General features: G+C 43.0%; 1 protein-coding gene across 3 annotated transcripts in view; it reads left to right on the plus strand.

The window, feature by feature from the left end:
* Positions 1 to 12,741, plus strand: part of DCLK1 (doublecortin like kinase 1) — a 1,453,755-nt gene that overhangs the window by 577,799 nt on the left and 863,215 nt on the right. The gene's annotated exons all lie outside the window — the stretch shown is intronic.

The following is a 12,741-nucleotide window of genomic DNA, read 5'->3' on the forward strand; positions in this document are numbered from 1 at the left end:
GTATACATTCATGTTATGTGATGGGTACAACTTGAGTTATGAGAATAATTATGATTCCGGCCTTTTCCTAATTCCGTGGGAATAGAAAGTTGTTGTGATGATAGGTTTTGGAAGTAAGGTTTGAATCAGGAGGGGGCCGATTTGTGACTATTTCGACTCAGGAGTAAATCGATAAAAAGTTTAGCTACTCCCAGGAAGGGCGTGCCGAGATATGATTAGTATTTTCTGACTCGCCATGAAATATAGAACTCAAAAATATATATGTGCCAGCAATTATCTGAACAATTAGGGGAGCTGCCATGTTGTTAGATTTTCAGAACCCAAAAGTGTAAAATTATGTGACATTTTGAAATGATGTATTTTTCCTCCTCCCTCAGCTTCCATAAGCCATACCTACCAAATTCTGGTCCTATCAGCAGCCAGTGGGCATCTCAGTGGGAGGTGAAGGGAGAGAGCTAGCCAATCCGTATCATGGGAATTATGAGAATATTTGGGTGTCATCAGCCCTATATCTTGGCAATTTCAATCTAAGAGCGGACTTGTAAAATAACAACTAGGGAGAGAGGCAAGGGGAACTGCTAATCCATCGGTGCACCACCTTGCCTGGGGAACAAAGCTAAACCAAGGCCTACCTAGAAGGAGGGAGAAAAGGAGATCCAGCGACTTTGCGTGGACATCTGTGAGCCCTATCTGAGATAGGCCTGTGGCTGGAGAGACCTGGCTGGTGGGTAGAGGCTTGAGGTTTGAGCTACCTGCCTGAAAGAGGGTATTAGGGTCTGGCTGGCCTCCTGAGCTGAGAACAGAGATCTCCCATGTAAGTAGATGTATCCCAAAGCTCTCAATTGTGTGGGGAGCTGCCTGCCTTAATACCTTTTGATTAGTGGGAGAAGGGTCGAGGGGACAAAACTGGGTAAACCCTCTCCATATTGAACAAAAAAGTTAACTTAATGAATCCTCTATAGAAGAGCACACTATTTAGTTACCTTGAATCGTGTTGGAATCTGTCTGTTTAACACTTACATTTGCATTGGTGGTGCTCTTCATTAGTCAGGGGGGGGGGGGTGAAAGCGTGTATACCCTTAGCACAATTAACTAAAAATATAATGTAATTAATTCCCATAGGGTCATTTATCACGGGGTGATATTTCTGTCAAAATTCAAAATTGACAAGGGATTATCCCAGTGCACTGTAAATGACTCTAGTCTGTAAAGTAATTGGGTAACCCTGCTTTTCAATTGAATGTGCTAATGTCCCCAAAACGAAAATACCAACACCGTGCATTCCTTTTGAAACTAACTGTGGAAAACGAATGTTCACTTTCAGTCCAAATCAGAATTCCAAAGCCTTGCATATTCATTGTAGGAGTGGTGCAAAACGAATTTTTCCATGTATACCCTTGCATCCCAAATCAGAATTCCAAAACATTGCATTTTACCTAAATAAAAACCCCAAAATGATGTTTCCATTGTGTTCCCACTCTCCATACCTTGCCTTCAAATCAGAGGGGTCATATGTAATTGATGCCTGGAGGGTAGGGGTTGCTGGGAGAAAGGAGAATGGTGCCAAATGAAGCAATCACTGTATGTTTTGTATTTTTCCTATTGGTTAATTTGCAAGAAATCTGATGTAAATTGTGACTGCAAACTTCAAAATGTTACCTGTGTCTTATAGGAACTGAAAGTCCTTTAAATCTATGTTAGTCAATTGGTGCAAGAAATTTTTATTCTGACATTGTGTTGTGCCACGATTTTGGTGGCTGATGTTTTGTTGCTATTCTTCTTTGTCAAACCTTAAATAAATATATATTCTTACTATACACCAACCTGGTTTCTAGCTCATTGGTGGTACAGGGGGTATTTACTGGGTTGGTGCAAGACAGGTTGGAGGCCTCACCAAAGTTAAATCTGCATAATCGATTTGGGTGCTTGCCACCTTGCTTGGGGAGTAAAGGAACTCCCGGAGTTCAGAGTGACTGCCTAATTTATCGTGGCATTAGCCACCTCCCTCTGTTTCCTGGGCATATTGTGCTGGCACATCTCAGGGCACATCACTCTGTACTTTATCCACATCTCTCGCTCTGTGTCAGGGTCGGAGCATCAGGTAAGAACACCTAAATGTTGCAGGCCATTCTGATTGCCCCCTCCAGCAATCTTTGGGCTAGGGCACCCAGCAATCTTCCATGACCAGTTTGGCAGCAGAATGCAAAGGATAGCTTACAGGATAAAGACACAATCACAGTGCTGTGAAGTGCTGCCTTGTCTCCCACATCCAACCCCTGCTTTGAGGTCCAGTACAGTCCTAGAACAGGGGTCTCAAGATGCCTTAGAAGGGTTTCTTCATTGCAGCCACTATTTCACCGATCTAACACAGAGGGGGAAGGATTTACAAGCAGTTCAGCAGGGAGATGTGGCAGTGGCAAGGACTGTTGCTCACGCCGCTCTCTTGGCCTCGCCCCCTATGTTCAAGGTATACCCAAGCTGGCAGGTCACAACACATGTTGGGCAGGAGCGTCCACCACAGTATTAGCATTCACTGGAAGGGAACCACCCTCGAGTATTGGGGCCTAGAGTTCTCCAGTTCTACAGTCGAGCGTGGCTGCAGAAAATCATGATCCAATGAACAGCAGTTTTCTTTTTTTTTTAATGGACTTGCACATGCTGAAATTTGAAAAGGTAAACATAATTTCTAAAAAGCTTAAATAAAAAGTTCCAAGTCTGAGAAAACAACCCATGAATTCATAATGCCTATGGGAGCTCTGAGTGCGTAGAAGAATGTTGACCGTTGTTTTTGATGAAAAGCTTCACATGGAGGACAGTCTTGACTTGGTGATCACTTAGCCTCACCACTAAGCCATGCTCTTCCCTGTCTGTATTCTAGGACATCTTTTAATAAAATGACTCCCCTTACCACAATATAGGCATTTCCTTTTGATTTACCATCTGCTCGGACCTGCGAGAGGCAACAGATCCATTTTTCTTCCCACCTGCTTGTGGTCGTTCCCCAGAAACCCTGCCTTCGACATCACCACTGGCCATACCACCCCACCTGAATATTTTGCTATGTAAAGTAATTCAGAAAGTAAATTGAGACCTTCCTCGTCAAGAAACACTTTTTTGTAGATACCCCCAAACCCGGCAAACTCAAAATTGCACTGGACGACTCCCCTCTATGGCCCATACCATGTTACACTTCTGATACCTGATTTCAGCACTGTTACATGTTCCCCACTAACTGCAAATGATAACAGTTCCAAGCTTCCCTTCTGTGCTCGCTGGTAGCACCTGGTATGTTGGAAGGATTGTTGCCCGCTGTAACCATGTAATATATGAAACTTGAAACAAACACAGGGCATACCAGGAAACCAACCAGATAATGCCCTCACTTACACCGGTAATGATCAGCTATATTTCAAAAGCACCGAAAAGGAACATTTAAAACATGGGGCATCATTACAACCCTGGCGGTCACACAGGCACAGCTGCTGCCGGAGTTGCATTTTTTCTGGCCCCTGCCAATGGGGACATACAGGGACATTCCGACCTTGGCAGACTCTGTATGTCCCCATTCCGAGGGGCCGCAATCCATTACTCCCCATTCCCATTTGAGGCCCATAGGGCTCAATGGGAATGGGGAGGTCGGATGCACCGTTTATAACGGTGCCGGTGCATACGACATGCTGTGCTCGCGGGTGCCTTTCTACCCACCAGGTCCGAACTCGCAGTTTGCCGGTCCGGGAACCACGGTACCGGCAAGCTTACTGGTACCGTAGATCTGGACCGGCAAACTTGTAAAGTGGCCCCATGGTCTGTCAACATCTGGGGTTCAGGCTGTGTAAAAACCATTCTTTATTTAATACAAATTCTTTAAAACTTTTAATAACAACACGCTGGCGTGAAACAAATATGCCCAATTTGGGCTGAGATACTGGCTGATGAGTCAAACCTGAGTGTGTATGTCTTGTGTATCCTCAGTTTAAAGTACAAGGGCATGCACTGTTTGCTCCTCAGTGTGCTCTTTGGGCAACTACCACCAAATTCATAGCAGAACCTCAAGTAAGTTCTTTGCTATTGGCCATGCGAAGTAGGACTGAGTGAGAAACACTGCATTACAGTGCAACTGGACATGATAGTTACATGTATTGGGACTGGGGCTTCTATACCCAGAAGTCATGTCTTCTTTCTGCAATTTAGCTGGAATCCTTTATCTTGGCTTTTGAGTCCAGCACTGGGGGGTGACACTCTCCATCTCAAACATTAAAATCCTCACATACGATAAATGGGTGATTGTCCTGTTCTTCTAGCGGATCAAGTGGATCACTTTTTACATCTTGGAGCATTTTGTCAAAAACATATTGGATTGGTGAACTTTCCTATATATTACATATACAACTCTCAGTAGTTCACTATTTGGTGAAGGGGAAACCACTGCCATTGCATGCCCAGACCTGATTTGACATTCACGGGTCGATTTTCAGTTTTCCACCCATCAAGAAGATTTGGAAACCTCCTGAGTTTCCTCCCCTTCACCCTTAGGTGGCTGCTTTGCTGAAATGCAATTATCCACCCAGATCCCATATTGACATGTGCCATTTTATCTGGAGGCGAATCTCTTTAAACGTGCTCACAAATGATAAATCTGTGTCCCCTATTTTTGTGGCACCCATAAATGATTCCAAGATGAAATGTTAGTTATTCTTCACAGGTGTCAGGTTGGATCATCCTGTGGCGACGGGAGGATTGCTTCATGAGGGTGTCGGCATTTCCGGGGCAGGCGGCACTCTCCAGATTGGTAGGTCATCCGCGGGAGAGCCCAAAGGAAACAATATGGTACAAATATAAAAGTAATGTCCACGCAAGTTCTTACACATTTAGCACACTGTCCTCAAAATACAAAATATACTGAAACACTTAACAACCCACCCCTGAAGGATAAACCACACAGAAAACAGAGGCTGAATGTATACGTTTAGGCAGGCTGGTAGCTGAGCCTTGCACTGCACGATGGATATCAAAATGGGCAATTGTTTAAACAGGAGGAAACAAAAAATGTTTTGTTGATGTTTTTGACCAAGGTAGGTAAAGGGGACCTAACCATTCTCTAGAGCCCAAGGTAAGGCTGGGGATTCAGGTGCCTGGGAAGGACAGCCAGACTACAGGTTCTCTACCAAAGTCGCTTGTTGGTTGCTAAGCACATCAAGCTGATATTTGTGGTGCTCCCCACGGGTACAAACTGCAGTCTGATAGCTGCAAGTTGGATCCATGGTTCCTGGTTAACATGGTCTGTGTGTTGCAATGGACGGCTCCATGGCTTGACTTTGTTCAGGAAAAGCAGCGCGTCTTTGAGTCAGTAGTCTCAATTATCTCAAAGGGCAGCCGGACCATGGACAGCTGTAGGTTCAGTCTAGATGTCCCGGGAGGATAGCTCAACGGCAACGTGCTCGCCTTGGAAAAAAGACGACACAAACCAACACACCCTGAAGGATAAACCACACAGAAAACAGAGGCTGAATGTATACGTTTAGGCAGGCTGGTAGCTGAGCCTTGCACTGTACGATGGATATCAAAATGGGCAATTGTTTAAACAGGAGGAAACACAAAATATTTTGTTGATGTTTTTGGCCACGGTAGGTAATGGGGACCTGACCAGTCCCTAGTGCCCAAGGTAAGACTGTGGGGGATCATGTGCCTCTGAAGATCAGTTAGACTACAAGTTCTCTTCCAAAGTCGCTTGTTGGTTGCTAACCACTATCAAGCCAATCTTTTTGGTGCTCCCCATGGGTACAAACTGCAGTCTGATAGCTGCAAGTTGTATCCATGGTTCCTGGTTAACATGGTCTGTGTGTTGCAATGGATGGCTCGATGGCTTGACTTGGTTCAGGCAAAGCAGGCGTGCCTTTGAATCAGGAGTCTCAATTAACTCAAAGGGCAGCCGGATCATGGACAGTTGTAGGTTCATCTAGATGTCTCGATTTGTGTTGTGGCTCAACAGGCTCATCTCCAAAGCAGTTGAGTTATTCTGCTCAGTCTGTCAGCTTGAAGGTGTAACGTGGTCTTGTGGTCCCAGTGTGTTGGTTGCTGCATGAAGATATGCTGCTTTGATGGATGCTGGGTGATGATTCAATCTAGCTTGATGGGTATCAGGTAATAAAATTGTGGCAAAAATGTCAGCGGTAAAAATAATTGCAGCAAAAATGCTGTGGTTTGACCCAGTAAAGGTGTACCCCATTATACTATTTAAGCGGAGCAGGGATTGCGGGGGTGTCCCCTGATCCCCTTAAATGGTATAATGGGTCTGGGGTTTGCGGGGGTGTCCCCGCATCCTTTACATGATTTTGAGGGCAAAACCACTGCATTTTTGCCACAATATTTTGTATACATGGCCATTTTTGCCACGATTTTAAGACATGGAACCGTTTGATGGTAGTTTGAAGTCATGGTTGTAATGCTGAGCAACAGTAACTACCAAAAGAACCACTTGAATTGGAGCTTTGTTCCTCTCTGTCCCCTACAGGCTGATCTTAACAGAGGCACCTCCAGGCACACTATCTCCATGCACACTTTCTCTCTCTGGGCATTCTGATCCCTGGTCACAGGGATTCTCATTCCTAGTCCTCAACAGCATTCACGCTTCAAGTTCTTCCAGGAAATGTTCATCTGCTCTCCAGGGATGTTGAGGGCAGGGTCATTCCCCCGTCATGATTTTCTAGCCTTCGCTTCTGTTGAAGAAGGTTTTGCATCCAGAAAAACACCACCAAAGCATCGACAGAGTGGGGCTCCTACGCTGCATCAATGCCCAAATGCAAGTAGGGAAATGGGGACTTGGGACTCTCCCTCTAGGATCCAAGTGGCCATTTCTCTCATGGAATATCTTCCATCTTGTGCAGCAGTTCGTAAACTTCCTTTATCCTGGTGGATTCAGTGTAAAGCAGACACTAGCAATGCTGTTCTAAAATGGCAGAAATGATACTCACTGTCCTTGAGCTTCCAAGTTGCCTTGTAGTCACCTGTTTGCTGGGTCTTTGAGAGCAAAGGGGTCTGAATGCAATTGCTAAATCCTTGACTGATTGTTCATGTTCCATGTTTGCGCCTTCACGTGTGTATGAGGTTTGCAACAGGTCACTTCATAGAACAAAGAGCGTCTTGGGCTTTGTACCTGTCAGCTGGTGTCCTTTCCATGAAAGAGGGACTAAAGGATGACTCACTTCCTCAGGTCCGATCACTGACTGCTTTGGAAAATAAACTCCATCCGGCTCAGGAACAGATTAGTGCCTAGACGTCAACTAAATTAATAGTATACTTCCTTTAAAGATTATATTTTGTGCCATTTAAGTCAGGGGTGCTAAATGACAACTGTATAATACTTAATCCATTCCCTAATAACATTACAATTTTAAAGGAAAGAACACAGAAGCTGCTATCGAGTAGTCCCTGTGTGCTTGCTCTCCTGCTATGTGCAACTTTCTTTCTGAAAGGTGGCCATCTCACCTAACAGCTGCTGGTTTGATAGTGGGCTGTGCATAGCAGAAAGTTTACATGTGTATCCACTAAATCTGTGTCATGTATACATTAAGGTTTCGGACAAAAGTTCTAAAATAGATAGTGCTAAATGTCCTATTGACTAAATGTTCGTAGGACATTTTGTAGTATCTGTTTGGTGGTGTTGGTAAAAACCGAAAAAGAAAGGCTGTAGGGATGTCCCCCGCAACACCCCGCTAACCATACTATACAGTACAGTGAACGGGTGTTGCGGGGGACACCCCTGCAGCTGACCCGACCAAAAATAAATAAAAGAAAAGGACCCTGCAGCACCAGTTCCCGATCATGGAAGTGAAAGAGAACAACCGTTACATGGACACAGCACGTCGGAATGAAAGTTAAGTAGGGGGTGGGGGTATATTGGGGTTGGTTGGGTTGGGGGTGTGGGTGGGGGGTTAGTGTTTCTATAGATTTGGGGTTGTTTTACCGTGGATGTCCGAAATGGAAATGTACAATTTTGTATAACGTACATTTCTCATGCAGTCATTTCCATCGCAGGCATTTTGTCAGCAGTAAAACAACCCCAAATCTACTTTTATACCCGCCCATGGGCTGATAGTCCCAAATCAGTAGAAATTACAAAAAAACACCTTTTAAAGAACAGGACGTATTATGAAAGTGAAGCTTATTAGCAGACCTATCTTTCACACAGAATTAATTCAGTTAGAGGTCCTGAAATGTGAAGAGAATCAGTGGGGTTCTGCGTTGCTGATAGAAATCAATCACATTTGAAAATAGGCTTCGAGACAGGATTAAACGGTGGATCATTCTGATGCGCATGGAAGAGCTTAGATGCGATTAATTTTTGTGTTGTGCTTTACAAACTGCCTCATTGATATATTTGATTAGCCTAGTCCTGACCTGAATATATTGTATGCATTCGTGGCATTCCGCAAACGTTTCTGCAAATACATCATTATGCAAGCAAATCAGTTTGCCAGTAGTTTCCTTGGTACATTCTTCCATATGAAAAAGCTGTGCAGGGTTAAGACTTTTAATTAAGATCCCCTGAGGTTTGCGGCGAGGTGGATGGAAGATACAAAGGGAGTCCTCTTTTTGTTTCCATTGTCAGGCGGAAGCATGAATCAGCTGGCTGCCTTCACAGCTACATTGCTGCTCAGAGGTTCCATGCCCAGGGGGCTTTCAATTACACCGCTGCTGTAGTGCTTGCTGAATTGCTTCCGAGAGTATAGGACAACTCATTTTGATTTACTGAAGGGCACGGGTATATCGAAAATATTATCGTAGGCTCTGGAAGGCTCAGAGCTCGGCGATGACGTCATTGTCGCCATGGAGATCTCATTCCCACTGAGGAGAATAGATTACAAACAGTTCTGCTTCCGAGTGGTACATGTGAGGTGCCTATTATTATTTCCTTTGTGTAAAGCCTGCCTTACATCAGCGGTGGTGCCAGGCGCTGGCAGGAAAGGAAGTCCATATTTGTTCATTGCGCGTTGTCAGGACTGGGGCAGGGAAACACACTTCCTGGCAGATTAATGAAGTGGGCATGAACGAAGGGGGGTGGTATGCAAAGTCAAGAGAAAGAGTGTGGTTTCTTCACAATTCGGAACAGCAAACTACTGAAGATGCTGCACAGAAATCCTGGAGTAAAACCGTTCTTCCTTCAAGAGAGATTTTCTGGTGTGCACTGCAGGAGGTGCGCCTGCGCCTTGCGCCATCCCATCCCCCTGTATGAAGCATCTTTTGTTTTGATCATTCTCGCCCAAACTACCATATAGCTTACTGATGCTCAAAGTAAGCCAGTCTGCGTTTTGGTTTTCAAATAAATATATAAATGAACAGATATTTCGCATTCAATCAACTTGTCGGTGATTTTCAGCAGATATGATCCATGTCTAAAACATAACACCATAACATCACAGACGTACTTGCAGAGAACACGTTCACCCCCAAAAGAGTATATAGGCACTATTGGCAGACAACAGATGTTTATTTTCACCCTTACTCAATGGTACTCAATATAAATGTAATATAAACTTATAAATGTTATATTCCCATTGGGAGAGAATCTATTGTATGCAGTCCTATACTGATCATAAAAACTGATTTCGACGCACATGTGTTTTGGTTTTTCAGGGAGTTTTGCTCAGTTTTCAGTTCTTGTTTATTTGTTTATTTATTGATTCCGCCTTTCACTTTGTTTTTTGGGACAAGATGGCACTTTTTATTGTATACTAGCTGCCTATGTTAGATCACTATTATGCCATGTTTTGTTATGTCTTTTCATAATAATGTTATGTTTGCTCACAACAAATTCAACAAGTGCTTTGGAGAGACCAGAAGGTTACAGGCAGCACAAAACACACAAATAATAGACATGAGCAGCGTTCAGTTAGTGGTAAAATGATGCAACACCCAAAACAGTAAAAGTATTGTTGTAGCAAACAACTTTTAGGATGTACACAAGATTCAAATTGTGAAAATGTGACTCAACCTGTCCATAAACTGATGTCCAGTTAATAAATGTTGTATGATGAATAAATGGTATAACATATCTCAAGGGATCTGGCGCATTAGTAAGTGTTGGACTTTAGAACTAAACCTGTTGTGGCATCAGGCTTGGGTCATATTCTGAACAAACTGATGCAGCCAGTGGACCCAGATTAAGTTGTAGAAGTTAGTAACACCTAGAATTTGGGTAGAGAGCCCAGGGAAGTACTAAACCTCTTCTTATATTACATTGAACAACCAAAACAGACCTGCACATGTAAACAGGCAAGCAGACTCTGCACTGCCGTTGGAAATAATATCAGAATGCTACCTTTTAACAGGACAAGGGAATTGCAGCTCTATAGAGAGGAATAATAAATGCTGGATTATGCTGAATAACCCAAAGAAGAGTCCAGCCTCAGACTGAGAATAATCTGGCCCACCATAACACTTTACATGCACCCTAAAGTTTCAGGAAGGCTGGTCCAAGGCCTTGCTCCCAGCATAGCCACATTTGTATTAATATTATATTATTATTATTGTTATAGTTATTATTATTATTGTTTTTATTGAGCGTTTTACAGACGTTTACAACAATACAGATACATAACGTAGCGCTTTACAGAGGTACACTAAGTACAGATGCATAACGTAGCGCTTTACAGAGGTATACTAAGTACAGATGCATAACGGAGCGCTTTTCAGAGGTAACAACAGAACAGATATACAGCAAAATCCAACCACATTTAAATGTGCCTGTAGTTCCTCCCAGCTTCTGGGTCTATAGAATCGGTCTATTAATGGACTTTCATGTCCTACGCACTAAGTAGAAGGGTATTTGCTCTCCTTTTCCTTTGTGCATAAGTTCAACACACCCAGGTTCACAATGACAGGTGGCATTGTGGAAGGCTTAAAAACCTTAAAACCCCTGAGCTAAAGACATACATCTTTAGAACATTTCACACAAAGGGGTGTCAGATTGTCACTGCATACATGAGGGCATTACCTGGCCCATCCTGCCCCACCTACCCTGTTTCTCTCACATTCACATTTGCCCTTCATGTTGTCTCCTAATCACAATCTAGATTGGGAGCATCGTGCATATCTTCTCACTATCCAGTCTTCCCCGGGTGCCTGTTTGTCACCTTCTCTTTTTAATGTATCTATGAAGACACTTTCTGAACTATTGCCTGAACATAATATGTTATTTACCAACTTTCCAGATGATACACAGTTGTTGATTGAACTATTTGGCGATTTATTTACAGATCGAGAAAGGATCAATAAAATCTTGGATGAGTTGTAACTGGATGTATCTAAATGGTGCTAAAACAAAATTGATGTTGGTGGGTTCTGCTAGGAAATTAGCGAGGATAAATAACCAGCTTTGCATTGATGGTTGTGCCAACAATGATCTTCTGAAAGTTAAGATCTTGGGTGTTACATTAGACCCTCAGCTGACTATGGACTATCACACCAGTGCGCTGGCGAGCTCTGCAAGTTTTCATTTAAGATTGCTCTGACAGATGTGTCCTTATCTGTCTGGAAAAAACTGCGCCAGAATTGCTAGAGCAGTTATCCTTACTAAATTGGATTATTGTAGTAGCATGCTTGCTGGAACATCTGCCAAAAATCTTCAGAAACTACAGGTTGTTCAAAATAATGCAGTCAAACTATTACCCACATTAATCACAGGCAACATATTTCTGATTATAGGAAGGCCTTGAACTGGCTTCCGGTAATGGCAAGAGCTGAGTTTAAGTGCTTCCTATGGCTTATACATGCTAGAATGCTCAGGCTCCCAGTTATCTGGTCAGAGTCATTCAGCCTTGTAAACCGGCTCGTACTCTCTGGTCAATGTGCTTAAAAACTTTCTGGTGAAGAAGCATCCACATTTGGAAGGCACCTGAGCCCGTCTTGACTCACACAACCATAAGCGGACTAATTTTAGTGCCTCAAAAGCACTGTACTTCAAACTTCCCTCACAGAAAAGTGCTCAGCATCAGAGATGGGTTTTACTCCCTTTGCTTCCAATCAATATTTTCTGTATCCATTACCAATCATTCCCAACCTCCTCATACTTTTCCATTCGTTGTTTCTGATTGTTTCTTGCCTCCTCCTGCTTCCCTTATCCTTTCACCCGTTATATATGTGCTTTCCTCCACAGACTATAGTCTGGCCTACCCGAGACAGGGGCACAATACACCACTATCCGGACAAGCCTTGGTGAGCCCACTAGGGTGGTGATGCGTGCAGTAAAAAGTGTTCTAACATAACTGAATGTGAAATACACATGGTCCGTTGTCCCAATATCACACTGATGGCAGAAAGAAACAAAGAAAGAAGGAAAGAGAGAATGTAAGAAAGAATGAAAGAAAGAGAGAAGGAAGAAATGAAAGAGAAAGAAAGGAAGAAAGAAAGAAAGAAGGGAAGAGAGAAAGAGAGAGAGATAGAAAGAAAGAGAAAAAGAAAGAAAGAGAAAGGAAGGAGAGAAAGAAAGAAAGACAGAAAGAAAGAAAGAAAGAAAGAAGGAAAGAAAGAGAAAGAAAGAAAGAAAGAAAGAGAGAGAGAAAGAAAGAGAAAAAGAAAGAAAGAGAAAGGAAGGAGAGAAAGAAAGAAAGACAGAAAGAAAGAAAGAAAGAAAGAAAGAAAGAAAGAAAGAAAGAGAGAAAGAAAGAGAGAAAAAAGAAAGAAAGAAAGAAAGAGAGAAAAAAGAAAGAAAGAAAGAAAAAGAAATAAAGAAAAGAAAAGCAA

The sequence above is a fragment of the Ambystoma mexicanum genome, chromosome 7q, assembly GCF_040938575.1.
Source record: "Ambystoma mexicanum isolate Mex_15411 chromosome 7q, UKY_AmexF1_1, whole genome shotgun sequence".
NCBI lineage: Eukaryota > Metazoa > Chordata > Amphibia > Caudata > Ambystomatidae > Ambystoma > Ambystoma mexicanum.